This window comes from Nycticebus coucang, chromosome 6 (assembly GCF_027406575.1).
Source record: "Nycticebus coucang isolate mNycCou1 chromosome 6, mNycCou1.pri, whole genome shotgun sequence".
NCBI classification, from domain to species: Eukaryota; Metazoa; Chordata; class Mammalia; order Primates; family Lorisidae; genus Nycticebus; species Nycticebus coucang.
In genome coordinates this window covers 88,747,516-88,763,292 of record NC_069785.1, presented here as the reverse complement: position 1 = coordinate 88,763,292, position 15,777 = coordinate 88,747,516, and the positions used below count along the sequence as shown (strand labels likewise).

General features: G+C 41.9%; 1 pseudogene; it reads left to right on the top strand.

The window, feature by feature from the left end:
• The window catches only part of LOC128588779 (N-lysine methyltransferase KMT5A-like), a 36,693-nt pseudogene extending 21,812 nt beyond the window's left edge, over window positions 1-14,881 (top strand).
• Window positions 14,882-15,777: the final 896 nt, after the last annotated feature.

Sequence of the window (15,777 nt, the reverse complement as noted above, 5' to 3'; positions counted from 1 at the left end):
TATTTTTCCCTTGACCAATATAAAGTGACCGTCTTTGTCTTTTTTGACTTTAGTTGCTTTAAATCCACATGAATCTGAAAATAAGATTGCAACTCCTCTTTTCTTCTCAATGCCATTTGCCAGAAAAATTGTCTTCCAACTCTTGACTCGGAGCTTTAATTTGTCTTTTGAAGCCAGGTGTGTTCCTTGCAGACAGCAGATGGATGGCTTGTGTTTTTTAATCCAGTCAGCCAATCTATGTCTCTTCAGTGGAGAATTCAAGCCATTAACCTTCATTGAGATAATTGATAAGTGTGGTAGTATTCTTTTCATCTTATTTTGTGAGAGTCCATTGCTTAGTTTTATCTTTTGCATCAGTGTGGAGGTTAGGTTCTGTCCTTTAATTTCTGAGTTCCTACTTCGCTGCTGATCCATTGTGGTGGTCAGTGTGCAGAACAGGTTAAAGTATTTCCTGTACAGGTGGTCTTGTTGTGGCGAATTTCCTCAATGTTTGTATATCCGTAAATGATTTGATTTTTCTGTCAATGTTTAAGCTTAGCTTAGGAGGGTACAGAATTCTGGTCTGGAAATTGTTCTGTTTAAGTAGATTAAAGGTAGATGACCATTGTCTTCTTGCTTGGAAAGTTTCATTAGAGAAGTCTGCGGTCACTCTGATGGATTTGCCCCTGTAGGTCAACTGGCGCTTACTCCTGGCAGCTTGCAGATTCTTTTCTTTTGTCTTGACTTTGGACAGGTTCATCAGAATGTGTCTTGGAGAAGCTCGGTTAGAGTTGAGGCGACCTGGGGTCCGATATCCCTCTGAAAGCAGTGTGTCAGAATCTTTGGTGATGTTTGGGAAATTTTCTTTTATAATATTCTCTAGTATGGCTTCTATTCCTCTGGGGCATTCTTCTTCCCCTTCTGGAATTCCTATAACTCGTATGTTGCAATGCTTCATAAAGTCCCATAATTCTGACAGTGAACGTTCTGCTTTCTCTCTCTTCTTTTCTGCCTCTTTTACTATCTGAGTTATCTCAAAAACTTTGTCTTCTACCTCTGAAGTTCTTTCTTCTGCATGGTCTAACCTGTTACTGATACTTTCCATTGCATCTTTAAGTTCCCTGATTGACTGTTTCAGTTCCTTCATCTCTGCTGTATCCTTTTTATATTCTTCATATCGTTCATCTCTTATTTGATTCTCTTTTTGGATTTCCTTTTGGTTATTTTCCACTATATTAGCAGTTTCCTTCATTGTTTCCATCATTTCTTTCATTGTTTTCATCATGTGTAGTCTAAATTCCATTTCTGTCAATCCGAACATTTCTTTATAGGTGGAATCCTCTGCAGTAGCTACCTCATGGTCCCTTGGCGGGGTTGTTCTGGACTGGTTCTTCATGTTGCCTGGAGTTTTCTGCTGATTCTTGAGTGATTTCTTTTATCTGTTTCCTTGCCCTAATTTTCCTTTCACTTCCTCTTGCTCTTTAAGTTCTCGTGCCTGTGCACTAAGGGGTAGATGAGTCCTTTTGGTACAGGATCAGAAGGGTGAGAAGGTTGAAGAGCAAGAAAGGGGTGAAAGAAAGGAGGACCCAGTGAAAAGAAAAAAAAATAGAGAAAAGAGAGGGGGTGGTAAAAGGAATATTGACAAAAAGAAGGGAGGCACAGAAAGAGGGAGACAGAGCAATATAAGTGTACAGTATGGTACTTTGACACAACCTTTAAAAAAAAACCACCTTCTGTGGGTGCCCAGTTGGTTGGGTCCCTTGAGGTCAGCAGCTCTTTGCTAACGTGATCTGACACAGTACAGTAGAGAGCAAAGACAAAAATGCTATAAATCAAACCAAAACAAGCAAGCAGAATATTTTATGGGATAAAATTGGGTGAAAAACCAAATAATAGCGGTAGAAACACTAGCAAAAATGAAGGTCTAGTTATTAAAAAAGGCAGCAATGGGAAATTATAATTAAACTAGAAAAATTGAGAAAGAAAAAAGATCCGTACGAAAAATGTTGCAATTAAAAAAAAAACCAACATCAACAACATCAAAATAAACAAAAAAACAACCAAACCAAAAAAAAAAAAAAGGAACAGAAAAAACAAAACACAACCAAAAACAGTGCAGTATGTATATGTTGTTGAATATTGTCTGGGCAACACATGGTCTTCTGTGGTATGAGGTGTTAATCACAGTTCTAATATGACTGGAGGCTGCTGATTTCTCAAACCCCAGCAGGTAGACACCCTAAATCTGTCTTCAGCCCACTTAAAAGGCACTTTGAACTTGTAAACTTGCTGAGCAGAAGCTTTCCCAGGAAAGTGCTTGTTGCTGGAATCACTGCTGAAGTGGCTATCCACTTACCCAGTGTGCCAAAACTGGTCTCACTCTGCCCTTGAGTGTTAGGGCTGCAATGCAGCTCAGACCTCACCATTAGGCTACTTGGTCACTGGGTTACCAGCTCCCCCCCAATTCTAGCTCTGCGACCCTGAGGGTGGAGCTTGCTGGGGCAGATCGCTCACAATGGCTCCCTGTGGCCCACAGCCTAACACTATTAGCTCCGTCTGGCTCAGCGGCTCAGACTAGGGCCCTAGACAATGGCCAAAGTTCTCCTCATTCCCACTCAGGCTCTCCCCAAGGCAGTTCAACTGAGTGCCAAGTCCAAAGACACCAAAACATTTCACAGGTAAGGTCTTTCCAGTTTGCAGTCTTGCTGCTACTGAACTTACAGTTGCGGGGGGGTTTAGACTGATTGAACGCATGCGACCACTTGCCGGTTTTCCACTCCTTTAGTCCTCCTCTTGGGGTCCAGAAGTCTCTCGCTGACTCTCTGTATCCTCACAGGGGTGATGATAGGCAGATCCCACCAGCCAGAGATGCCTGGAGTCCTATCTCCCCAGACTCACGGTGCCCAGCTGCAAGGAAGCTGTTACTCGGCCACCATCTTGCTCTCACCCCCTATTTATTTATTCTATTTATTTATTTATTTTTTGAGGCAGAGCCTCAATATGTCGCCCTGGGTAGAGTGTTGTGGCATCACAGCTCACAGCAATCTCCAACTCCTGGGCTCAAGCGATTCTCCATCCTCTGCCTCCAAAGTAACTGGGACTACAGGTGCCTGCCACAATGCCTGGCTATTTTTTGAATTGCAGCCGTCATAGTTTTTTGGTGAGCCTGGGCTGGATTCAAACCCACAACCTCATTTCTTGTCTTGGCTAGCACCTGTGGCTGATGCCGTAGCTGCCTGAGCCACAAGTGCTGAGCCTAGACAAGGAAAAAGCAGATTACAGCAACTGCATCCCCCAAAGGAACATTAGGTAGAAACCACAGGGCATTCCACAAAGAAAGAATTAATGGAAATGATAGAAAGGGAAGTTAAAATATGAATGGCAAAAACAAAAAAGAATTGATGACCACGTGGAAACACAGAACCAAAAAAAGGGCAAAAGATATAAAGAATATAGAAAGGATATGGCATAGCTTAAGGACTTAAAGGAATCAATCATGGAACTTAAAGATGAAGTAGAAAGTATCAGTAATGGATTAGACCATGGAGAAGAAAGAATCTGAGAGCTGTAGGATACAGCTCTTGAGCTAACCAATCCAGTTAAAGAGGCACAATAGAAGAGAGAGAAAGCAGAATACTTGCTCAGAGAATTATAGACTTCATGAAGCATTCAAACATACAAATTACAAGTATTCCTGAAGAGGACAAAGAATGTTCCAAAGGAATGGAAGCCCTATGTGTGGAGGATATCATAAATGAAAACTTCCCAAGTATCACTAAAGATTCTGAAACACTCCTTTTCGAGGGATATCAAACTCTGCGCAATCTCAACACAAAGAGAGTATCTCCAAGAAACATTTTAATGAACATGTCCAAAGTCAAGACAAAAGAGAAAATTCTGCAAGCAGCCAGATTAAGTGCCAATTGACCTAAAGGGCAAGATCTAGCAGGGTGATAGTTGACTTTTCAGCTGAAACTTTCTAAGCCAGAAGAGAATGGTCAGCCACATTTATCCTTCTTAAACAAAATAATCTTCAGCCCAGAATTCTGTATCTTGCTAAACTAAGCTTCAAAATTAATGGAGAAATAAAATCTTTTACTGATATGCAAATACTGAGGAAATTCACCACAATAAGACCAGCTATAGAGGAAATACTTAGACCTATTCTGCACACCAAACATCACAATGGACCATCATCAAAGCAAACAACCACAAACTAGACAAAACCTGGCTTCCAAAATGGCACAAAGGATAAAACTAAACAATGGACCTTCACAAAATGAGATGAAAGAACTCCACCACACTTATCAATTCTCTCAATAAATGTAAATGGATTTAATTTCCCACTGAAGGGGCACAGACTGCTTGATTGGAATAAAAAGCACAAATCATCCATATGCTGTCTCCAGGAGATACACCTAACCTTAAACATCAAAACAAGACTCAAGGTAAAGGGTTGGAAAACAATATTTTAGGCAAATAAAAAAAAGAAGAAAGGATGGGTCACAACCATATTTTCAGATACAAGTGGATTGAAAGCAACTAAAACTAAGAAAGATAAAGAAAATCACTTCATGCTGATCAAGGGAACAATATCTCAAGAGGATATTTTGAATTCTAAATAGTTACACACTCAAGTTAAATGTTCCCAGTTTATGAAGCAGGCATTGATTGGTCTGAGCTATATGATGCACTATAACACTATAATAGCTGGTGACTATAATACCCCTCTGGTTGAACTGGACAGATCATCTAAACAGAAACTAAACAAGGAAGATGGCGGACTGAAGCCAGCTTTCAACAGAGGCTCCCGTCCAGAAGGAGAGTTAAGGGACAGGAATTTAGTATGTATCGTGGTGGACTTTAGCCTCACCAAGAGAGAAGGTTGAAGAACACACATCAACACCGCTGAGGCAAGTTGTGATCACAAGGACGCAAACAAAAGGTACAAAATCCACCACCAAGCCGACGGGAGTCCCTCTACCCCATGAGACCGGCTCAAGAGCCCCACAATTAAACAAGCAGGCAGAAATTAAAGGCCCTCCCACTACACTCCACGGGAGAGACCTTTAAAAACTGGACCTACCTCCCCTACTGGCATGTCGTGGCGTTATCTTGCCAGGCATAAAACTGAATAAAACTTGGGAATCCTCCCGGCGCTCCCCTCCAGCCCACTGAGGTCTGGAGGCCTGTCCCCCAGGACTTCGGATCCTTGGGTGATTTCTCAAGGGGAGTGGACAGTCCCCGAGTTGCGACTGGTCAGCATTCACTCTGAGGCGCGCAAGTGAGGAGAGGGCACCGGGCTGAGGGGGAGTCACGCCTCGTGGCACTTCCCTGCGGATTAGGTGCAGCAACCCTCCCCGGGCAACATTAAGGGGCAGGCACAATACTGAATAAGACTCTAGCTTCCCCGCTGAGAGCTGAGAGCCCCTACTCTCACTCAGGGTCTGAGGGACTATCCCCCAGGAGTTCGGATCCTTGGGTGATTTCTCGAGGGGAGTGCACAGTGCCTGAGCTGCGTCAGGTCAGCGCTGACTCTGGGACACGTGAGTGAGGAGAGGGCACTCTGCTGAGGGGAAATCAAGCCTTGGCGGCACTTCCCTGCGGTGCAGTGCAGGAGCCCTCCCCGGGCCGTAGTGTTGCGTAAAACTGAAAGAAACTCTAGCTTCCCCCCCCCACTCCCAATCGGGGTCTGGGGGCCCATCCCCCAAGAGTTCTGATTCTTGGGGGATCTCTTGAGTGGTGTGGACCCAGCACAAACTGCGGCCGCTCAGTGCTGACTCTGGGGCGCGGGACAGAGGAGAAAAGGGTCGCCTGAGTGCCCACACCAGAGCAGCAGTTCCCTGGAGGTAGATCAACAGCCATTTTTTCTTTAACGGCAGAACGCTCACTTCTGGATATTCTGAGGCCACACCCCCTGTCTCCCTGGGCAACCAGAGGAGGCCACCGGTGAGCGGGGGATTTCCTGACACGGCTCACAAACCCAGGAAGCTTCCAGGGCGGGGCCGACCCAGAGAGGTGTTCAGACGCAAATCTCCAGCAGCAAAGACGTTTGAAATCAAAACAGCCAGTCTTCTGTAGGCGATTTCGACAGGAACAGAGACAGAACCCCGCAAAGTTGTCTGTTCTGTTCTGTTCTGTTCTGTTAGCAGCATCCATCAGGGACGGGGCTAAGCCTGAGTGAACACCTCCTTCCCATCACCTGCATCAAACACTCAAAGATGTCAGGCCCCATCTCCTCCTGCTAGATAGCGGCAGTCTGCGGGGGCCTGGCAGACTTCCTTGCGATTCAGGCAGGTGCAAACCCCTGGAGTATCTGTTCACTGCAGGCAACTGGGTTAGCCATCTGCAGAGATACCAATGACTGGGTCCGACGGAGGGGCAAAGTGGGGAAGGAGACGTCAACCTTCCTAGACTGCTCTGTTTGCGGGGTGGCTCCTTCTGACTCCACGCTGCACTGGGGTGAGCCGTGTCAGAGGAGTCACCAGGCCCATGTGATCCAGTTCCCAGAGACCTCTTGAACTCTCCCACCCGAGACAAGTGCCGATTGAGACAGTTGATTTGGACCTTTTGAACTGGGCTAATAGACTGAGGACTTTTCAGGCGGTGCCCTGGGTGTGCGATTGTAGGAAGGTTTGATTCTCCTTTTCCAACTGGGGCCAGAGGTGGGCGGGCGGGGTGACTTAATTGCTGATTTTTCCACACAGCTGAGACTTCAAGCCAGAATAGAAGTTGCAATAGGATCGAACAGAAACCAGCTGAAAACAAGACAGAACCACTTTGCTCCACCACACCAGACAGGGCCCCAGTTTCTCAGGCCACAACACTGTACGGGCCCTCCATAAAACCCCAGGGGAAAAACCAAAGGGAGTAAAATAACCATGGGGCGGAATCAGCAGAAAAACTCTGGTAACATGAATAACCAGAATAGATCAATGCCCCCAAGAAAAGATACGGCAGATGTGATTGAAGATCCCATTCATAAACAACTGGCTGAGATGTCAGAAATCGAATTCAGAATTTGGATTGCAGACAAGATTAATAAAATGGAATTAGGAATTCGAGGAGAAATTCAAAAATTGTCTCAAGAATTTAACGAATTTAAAGACAAAACCACCAAAGACTTAGACACACTGAAGCAAGAACTTACAGCCCTCAAAGATATGAAAAATACAGTAGAATCCCTCAGTAACAGAATGGAGCAAGCAGAAGAAAGGATTTCTGACATTGAAGATAAAGTCTTTGAACGCTCCCAATCTCTCAAAGAGGAAGAGAAATGGAGAGCAAAAACGGATCACTCACTCAGAGAACTCTCAGATAATTCAAAAAAAAGCAACATAAGGGTTATAGGGATTTCGGAGAACGATGAAGTGGCCTCCAAGGGCACAGAGGCCCTTCTGCGTGAAATTATAAAAGAAAATTTTCCAGACATGCCTAGAGAATCTGAAATTCAGATAGCAGACAGCTTTAGAACCCCAGCACGATTCAACCCCAATAAGTCATCCCCCAGACATATCATAATTAGCTTCACTAAAGTTAACATGAAAAAGAAGATTCTCAAAGCAGCCCAGCGAAAGAAAACTATAACGTACAAAGGTAAGAATATTAGAATAACTGCAGATCTCTCTGCTGAAACTTTTCAAGGCAGAAGAGGCTGGTCATCAGCCTCTTCACTGGCTGGTCATCACGTTTAATTTCCTAAAGCAAAAAAACTTTCAACCCAGGATCTTGTATCCAGCTAAACTGAGTTTCATCTATGATGGAGAAATTAAATACTTCAATGACATTCATATGTTGAAAAAATTTGCCGTAAGTAAACCAGCTCTTCAGGATGTTCTCAGACCTATCCTCCACAATGACCAACCCAATCCTATACCACAAAAGTAAACTCACTCAGAAACTTCGGATCAAACTCCAACTTCCACACTGGCGAAAGGATTAAAAATGTCCACTAGACCTTTGAAAAACTCGATACCCAAAATTCCACCACACTTATCAATACTCTCCATCAATGTGAATGGCTTAAACTGTCCTCTAAAGAGGCATAGGTTAGCTGACTGGATACAAAAACTCAAGCCAGATATTTGTTGCATACAAGAGTCACATCTCAACTTAAAAGTCAAATACAGACTCAGGGTGAAAGGATGGTCATCCATATTTCAGGCAAATGGTAATCAGAAAAACGCAGGTGTTGCAATTTTATTTGCAGATACAGTAGGCTTTCAACCATCAAAAGTAAGGAAGGACAAGAATGGTCACTTCATATTTGTTAAGGGTAATACTCAATATGATGAGATCTCAATTATTAATATCTATGGACCCAACCAGAATGCACCTCAATTTATAAGAGAAACCCTAACAGACATGAGTAACTTGATTTCCTCCAGCTCCATAATCGTCGGAGATTTCAACACTCCCTTGGCAGTGTTGGATCTTTCCTCCAGAAAGAAGCTGAGCAAAGAAATATTAGATTTAAACCTAACCATCCAATATTTAGATTTAGCAGACATCTACAGAACATTTCATCCCAACAAAACTGAATACACATACTTCTCTTCAGCCCATGGAACTTACTCCAAAATTGACCACATTTTAGGTCACAAGTCTAACCTCAGTAAATTTAAAGGAATAGAAATTATTCCATGCATCTTCTCGGACCATCATGGAATAAAACTTGAATTGAGTAACAACAGGAATCTGCATACCCATACAAAAACATGGAAGTTAAATAACCTTATGCTGAATGATAGGTTATTTAAGGTTATCAGAACCTCTGGGACACCGCAAAGGCAGTTCTAAGAGGGAAATTTATAGCACTGCAAGCCTTCCTCAAGAGAATGGAAAGAGAGGAAGTTAACAACTTAATGGGACATCTCACACAACTGGAAAAGGAAGAACATTCCAACCCCAAATCCAGTAGAAGAAAAGAAATAACCAAAATTAGAGCAGAATTAAATGAAATTGAAAACAAAAGAATAATACAACAGATCAATAAATCAAAAAGCTGGTTTTTCAAAAAGGTCAATAAAATAGATAAACCTCTGGCCAACCTAATCAGGAAAAAAAGAGTAAAATCTCTAATATCATCAATCAGAAACAACAAAGATGAAATAACCACAGACTCATCAGAAATCCAAAAAATCCTTAATGAATATTACAAGAAAATTTATTCTCAGAAATATGAAAATCTGAAGGAAATAGACCGATACTTGGAAGCACGCCACCTTCCAAGACTTAACCAGAATCAAGTGGAAATGTTGAACAGACCCATATCAAGTTCAGAAATAGCATCAACTATACAAAACCTCCCTAAAAAGAAAAGCCCGGGACCAGATGGTTTCACATCAGAATTCTACCAAACCTTTAAAGAGGAATTAGTACCTATATTACTCAACCTGTTCCAAAATGTAGAAAAAGAAGGAAGACTACCCAACACGTTCTATGAAGCAAACATCACCCTGATCCCCAAACCAGGAAAAGACCCAACAAGAAAAGAAAATTATAGACCAATATCACTAATGAATATAGATGCAAAAATATTCAACAAGATCCTAACAAACAGAATCCAGCAACACATCAAACAAATTATACATCATGACCAAGTTGGTTTTATCCCAGGGTGTCAAGGCTGGTTCAATATACGTAAATCTATAAATGTAATTCAGCACATAAACAAATTAAAAAACAAAGACCATATGATTCTCTCAATTGATGCAGAAAAAGCTTTTGATAATATCCAGCATCGCTTCATGATCAGAACACTCAAGAAAATTGGTCTAGAAGGGACTTTTCTTAAACTGATAGAGGCTATCTACAGCAAACCCACAGCCAATATCATATTGAATGGAGTTAAATTGGAATCATTTCCACTCAGATCAGGAACCAGGCAAGGCTGCCCATTGTCTCCATTGCTTTTCAACATTGTAATGGAAGTTTTAGCCACCGCAATTAGGGAAGAAAAGGCGATCAAGGGTATCCATATAGGGTCAGAAGAGATCAAACTCTCGCTCTTCGCAGATGATATGATTGTGTATCTGGAAAACACTAGGGACTCTACTACAAAACCCCTAGAAGTGATCAAGGAATACAGCAGCGTCTCAGGTTACAAAATCAACATTCATAAATCGGTAGCCTTTATATACACCAACAACAGTCAAATTGAAAAAGCAGTAAGGACTCTATCCCATTCACAGTAGTACCAAAGAAGATGAAATATTTGGGAATTTACCTAACAAAAGACGTGAAAGATCTCTATGAAGAGAACTATGAAACTCTAAGAAAAGAAATAGCTGAAAATGTTAACAAATGGAAACACATACCATGCTCATGGCTGGGAAGAATCAACATTATCAAAATGTCCATAGTACCCAAAGCAATATATAATTTCAACGCACTCCCTATTAAAGCTCCACTGTCATATTTTAAAGATCTTGAAAAAACATTACTTCATTTTATATGGAATCAGAAAAAACCTCGAATAGCCAAGACATGACTCAGAAATAAAAACAAAACAGGAGGAATCACACTACCAGACCTCAGACTTTACTACAAATCGATAGTGATCAAAACAGCATGGTATTGGCACAAAAACAGAGAAGTAGATATCTGGAACAGAATAGAGAACCAAGAGATGAATCCAGCTACTTACCGCTATTTGATTTTTGACAAGCCAATTAAAAACATTCAGTGGGGAAAAGATTCCCTATTTAACAAATGGTGCTGGGTGAACTGGCTGGCAACCTGCAGAAGACTGAAATTGGACCCACACCTTTCACCATTAACTAAGATAGACTCTCATTGGATTAAAGATTTAAACTTAAAACATGAAACTATAAAAATACTAGAGGAGAATGCAGGGAAAACCCTTGAAGAAATTGGTCTGGGTGAGTATTTCATGAGGAGAACCCCCTGGGCAATTGAAGCAGCTTCAAAAATACACTACTGGGACTTGATCAAACTAAAAAGCATCTGCACAGCTAAGAACACAGTAAGCAGAGCAAGCAGACAGCCCTCAGAATGGGAGAAGATATTTGCAGGGTATATCTCTGACAAAGGTTTAATAACCAGAATCCACAGAGAACTCAAACGCATCAGCAAGAAAAAAACAAGGGATCCCATTGCAGGCTGGGCAAGAGATTTGAAGAGAAAGTTCTCTGAAGAAGACAGGTGCACGGCCTTCAGACATATGAAAAAATGCTCATCATCTTTAATCATCAGAGAAATGCAAATCAAAACTACTTTGAGATATCATCTAACTCCAATGAGACTAGCGTATATCACAAAATCTCAAGACCAGAGATGCTGGCGTGGATGCGGATAAAAGGGAACACTTCTGCACTGCTGGTGGGAATGCAAATTAATACATTCCTTTTGGAAAGATATATGGAGAACACTCAGAGATCTAAAAATAGATCTGCCATTCAATCCTGTAATTCCTCTGCTGGGCATATACCCAGAAGACCAAAAATCACAACATAACAAAGATATTTGTACCAGAATGTTTATTGCAGCCCAATTCATAATAGCTAAGTCATGGAAAAAGCCCAAGTGCCCATCGATCCACGAATGGATTAATAAATTGTGGTATATGTATACCATGGAATATTATGCAGCCTTAAAGAAAGATGGAGACTTTACCTCTTTCATGTTTACATGGATGGAGCTGGAACATATTCTTCTTAGTATAGTATCCCAAGAATGGAAGAAAATGTACCCAATGTACACAGCCCTACTATGAAACTAATTTGGGACTCTCACATGAAAGCTATAACCCAGCTACAACTTAACAATAGGGGGAAGTGGGAAAGGGGGTGGGTGGGTAGAGGGAGGGGGATCGGTGGGATCACACCTGTGGTGCATATTACAGGGGTATTTGCGAAACTTGGTAAATGTAGAATGTAAATGTTTTGGCACAGTAACTGAGATAACGCCGGAAAGGCTATGTTAACCACTGTGATAAAAATGTGTCAAATGGTTTATGAAGCGAGTGTATGATGCCCCATGATCATATCAATGTATACAGTTATGATTTAATAAAAAAATATATATATATAAAAAAAAGAAAGAAACTAAACAAGGCACTTGAATGCAATCATAGAACAAATGGGCTTAATAGACATATGCAGAACACACCATCCCCAAACAAATTAATATACATTCTTCTTATCAGCCCATGGAACGTATTATAAAATAAATCATAATGTAGGTCACAAATCAAACCTCAACAAAACTTTAAAAATTGAAATTGTACCTTGTATCTTCTCAGATCACAGGGCAATAAAGATAAAACTTAACTCCAAAAAAATTATCATCCCTACACAAAGGCATAGAAATTAAACAACCCTATGCTGAATAACATCTGGAAGATGTACAGGATGAAATTATTAAACTCCTCAAATATAACAACTATGAAGCTACAAGTTACCAAAACTTGTGAGATACTGCAAAAGTAGTCCTAAGAGAGACATTTGTCATATTCAATGCATACATCCAAAACACAGAAAAAGAGCAAATAAACAATCTAATGAATCATCTTAGAAATGGAAAAGGAAGAGCAATTCGATCCCAAACCTACCAGAATAACCAAAGTTAGATCAGAAATAAATGAAACTGAAAAAACAAAAAATAATCACTCAGAAAATTAACAAAACAAAAAGTTGATTATTTTTAGCAAATAAATACAATAGAAAAACTTTTGGTCATATTTACTAGAAATAGAAAAGTAAAAGCTCTAGTAACCTCAATCAGAAGTGAAAAAGGAGAAATAACACCAGATACCACTGAGATATAAGAAAATTATCTCTGACTAGTACAAGAAAGTATATGCCCAGATTTGACAATGAGAAGGAAACGGACCAATACCTGGAATCATACTGTCTCCCTAGACTTAACCAGGAAGAAATAGATCTCTTGAACAGATCAAGCACTAACACCAAGAAACAATAAAAAATATTCCAACACAAAAATGTCCTAGACCAGGTGGTTTCACACCACAATTCTATAAAACCCTCAAAGATAAACTTGTACCTATGCTACAGAACCCTTTTCAAAACATTGAGAAGAAAGGAACCTTCCCTAACATGTTCTATGAACCAAATATCACCCTGATACCAAAACCAGAAAAAGACCCAACTAAAAAGGAGAATTAGAGACCCATTTCACTAATGAATATTGATTCAAAAATACTCTTCTTACCCAATAGATTACAGCAACACATTAAAAAAAATTATATACCACAATCAAGTAGGTTTCATTCTAGGGATGTAAGGCTGGTTTAACATATGCAAATTCATAAATGTAATTCACCATATTAACAGAAGCAAAAACAAAGGCCACATTAATGTTCAGAGCCTTGATTTAATAATTAAAAAAAAAGTCCATATGATCCTTCCAATAAATGTAGAAAAAGAATTTGATAACAGGGCAGCGCCTGTGGCTCAAAGTAGTAGGGCGCCAGGCCCATATTCCAGAGGTGGCAGGTTCAAACCCAGCCCTGGCCAAAAACTGCAAAAAAAAAAAAAAAAAAAAAAGAATTTGATAACACTCAGTAGCCTTTTCTAACAAGAACACTGAAGATGCTCCTGAGGTGGGAGCCGGATAGCGGGAGGGAGGGCCACTGAGGACACGCCGCCAGCGCCTCCCTCCCTGTGAGCCTCATTCCAGGTGGCCCAGGGCTGCCACAGTGCGTGGGAGCCAGGGCCTGCCTTGCAAGCCTTGAGGGAAGGGGGTGCCTTGAGGCACCGCCTGCCGTTCCCAGGGCACCGCAGTGGCGCTGGTGGCTTCTGCAGCTGCAACGGCAGCGGTAGTGGCTCGGCTGCAGTGGCGAAGGCGCAGGGCGCGCCTCCATGGTCTGGTCTGGGCTGCTGGCAGGAATGTGTTCAAACCCGGCGCAGTGGAGGCCACGGTGGTGGCAGCGACCGCCCGGAGCCTAGAGACAGTGGAGCGTAGGGGCGGTGCAGGCTCCACAGCCACAGGGAGAACGTATTTCCTGGGCAATCAAAGATTTATTCCTACAGGAGTCCAAACAAATTCTCTGGAGTGCGTTACCCCTTTCAGGAAGAAAATTCAGTTGCACATCACGATGTCAAATGCCAGGGGAAACCATTAGATGAAATCTACAGGCGGCGAGAAGAGATAAGAAATCCTGGAAATGCAATATGGAATACCATGAAGTCTGAAGAACAGAAGATCAAAAATGTCAGAAAAGGTCCCCTGGCACCTTTTCCAAACCAAAAGTCTGAAGCTGCAGAGCCTCCAAAAACTCCAACCTGGTCTGCTGATTCTATCAATGCAGCAGTTGCCAAGCAAGCTCTGAAAAAGCCCGTCAAGGGCAAACAGACCTCTCGCGAGAAAGCTCAAGGAAAAACACAACAGAAATGCAAGCTCACAGACTTCTACCCTATTCGAAGGAGCTACAGGAAGAGCAAAGCTGAGCTTCAGTCAGAAGAAAGAAAAAGAATAGATGAATTGATCGAAAGTGGGAAAGAAGAAGGCATGAAGATTGACCTCATTGATGGCAAAGGCAGGGGTGTGATAGCCACCAAGCATTTTTCCTGGGGCGACTTTGTGGTGGAATACCACAGGGACCCCATCGAAATCACCGATGCCAAGAAGCGGGAGGCTCTGTATGTACAAGACCCCTCCATAGGCTGTTAAATGTACTATTTCCAGTATCTGAGCAAAACCTACTGTGTGGATGTAACTGGAGAGACAAATCGTCTGTGAAGGCTGATCAATTACAGCAAGTGTGGGAATTGACAAACCAAACTGCACAACAGGGACGGTATTACCTCACCTCATCCTCATCGCCTCCTGAAACATCGAGGCTGGAGAGGAGCTCTTGTATGACTATGCCGACAGCAGCAAGGCTTCCATGGAAGCTTACCTGTGGCTGGAAAATTAGCTGACTGGCCCGTCGCCCTCCTTCCCTCACCCCTTCTTCTTCAAAGGACAAAGTGCCCTCAAAGGGAATTGATTTTTTTTCTTTTCTTTTTTTTTTTTTTATTGTTAAATCATAGCTGTGTACATTTGTGCAATCAAGGGGTACAATTGCTGGTTTCATATACAATCTGAAATATTCTCATCAAACTGGTCAACATAGCCTTCGTGGCATTTTCTTAGTTATTGTATGTAGACATTTGTATTCTGCATTTAGTAGCTTTCGCCTGTACCCATTCTAAGATGCACCGTGGGTGTGCCCCACCCATTACAGAAGGGAGGGGGGAAGTCAGGGTGCAGGGAGGGTAATGGGTGGGGAACTGATTTTTTTTTTTACACACTTAATCTTAGCAGATGACTTCGGATGTTTTTAAAAAAGTGTATGAAGATGACTTTTCACTGTAGTATTTAAATATCTGTTACAGTTTTCCAAGATAGACTTGAACAGATGGCCATATAGTATGAAAACTTTTATATTCCAGTTGCTTTTGTACTTTTTTTGTATACAAGTTGAACGTTTGTGCAACCCTGTGTGCAGTCAAGGACTCAGCATAGGTTTTAGAGGAAAGAGTCAAACATGAACTAGGAAGCTGGGCAAGTCTCCCGCCTCCAGTGGAAGAGCCAGACTTTGTCCCCACACTCCCAATGTCTATGTACCCGGTGGGTGTGAGGAAGACGCTGCCTCCTGAAGCCTGGATGACATGTTTTCCAGCTCTTGTTCTCCTGATATCTCATCAGGCACACACTGAAGTATATGAATATATATTTTTTAAGGTTTCACAGTTAGCTAGTCTTCCCCTCTGCTTTCTTGAAAGCTTACTGACCACCTGGCCTGAAGCATGTTCCATGCATAGATTTACT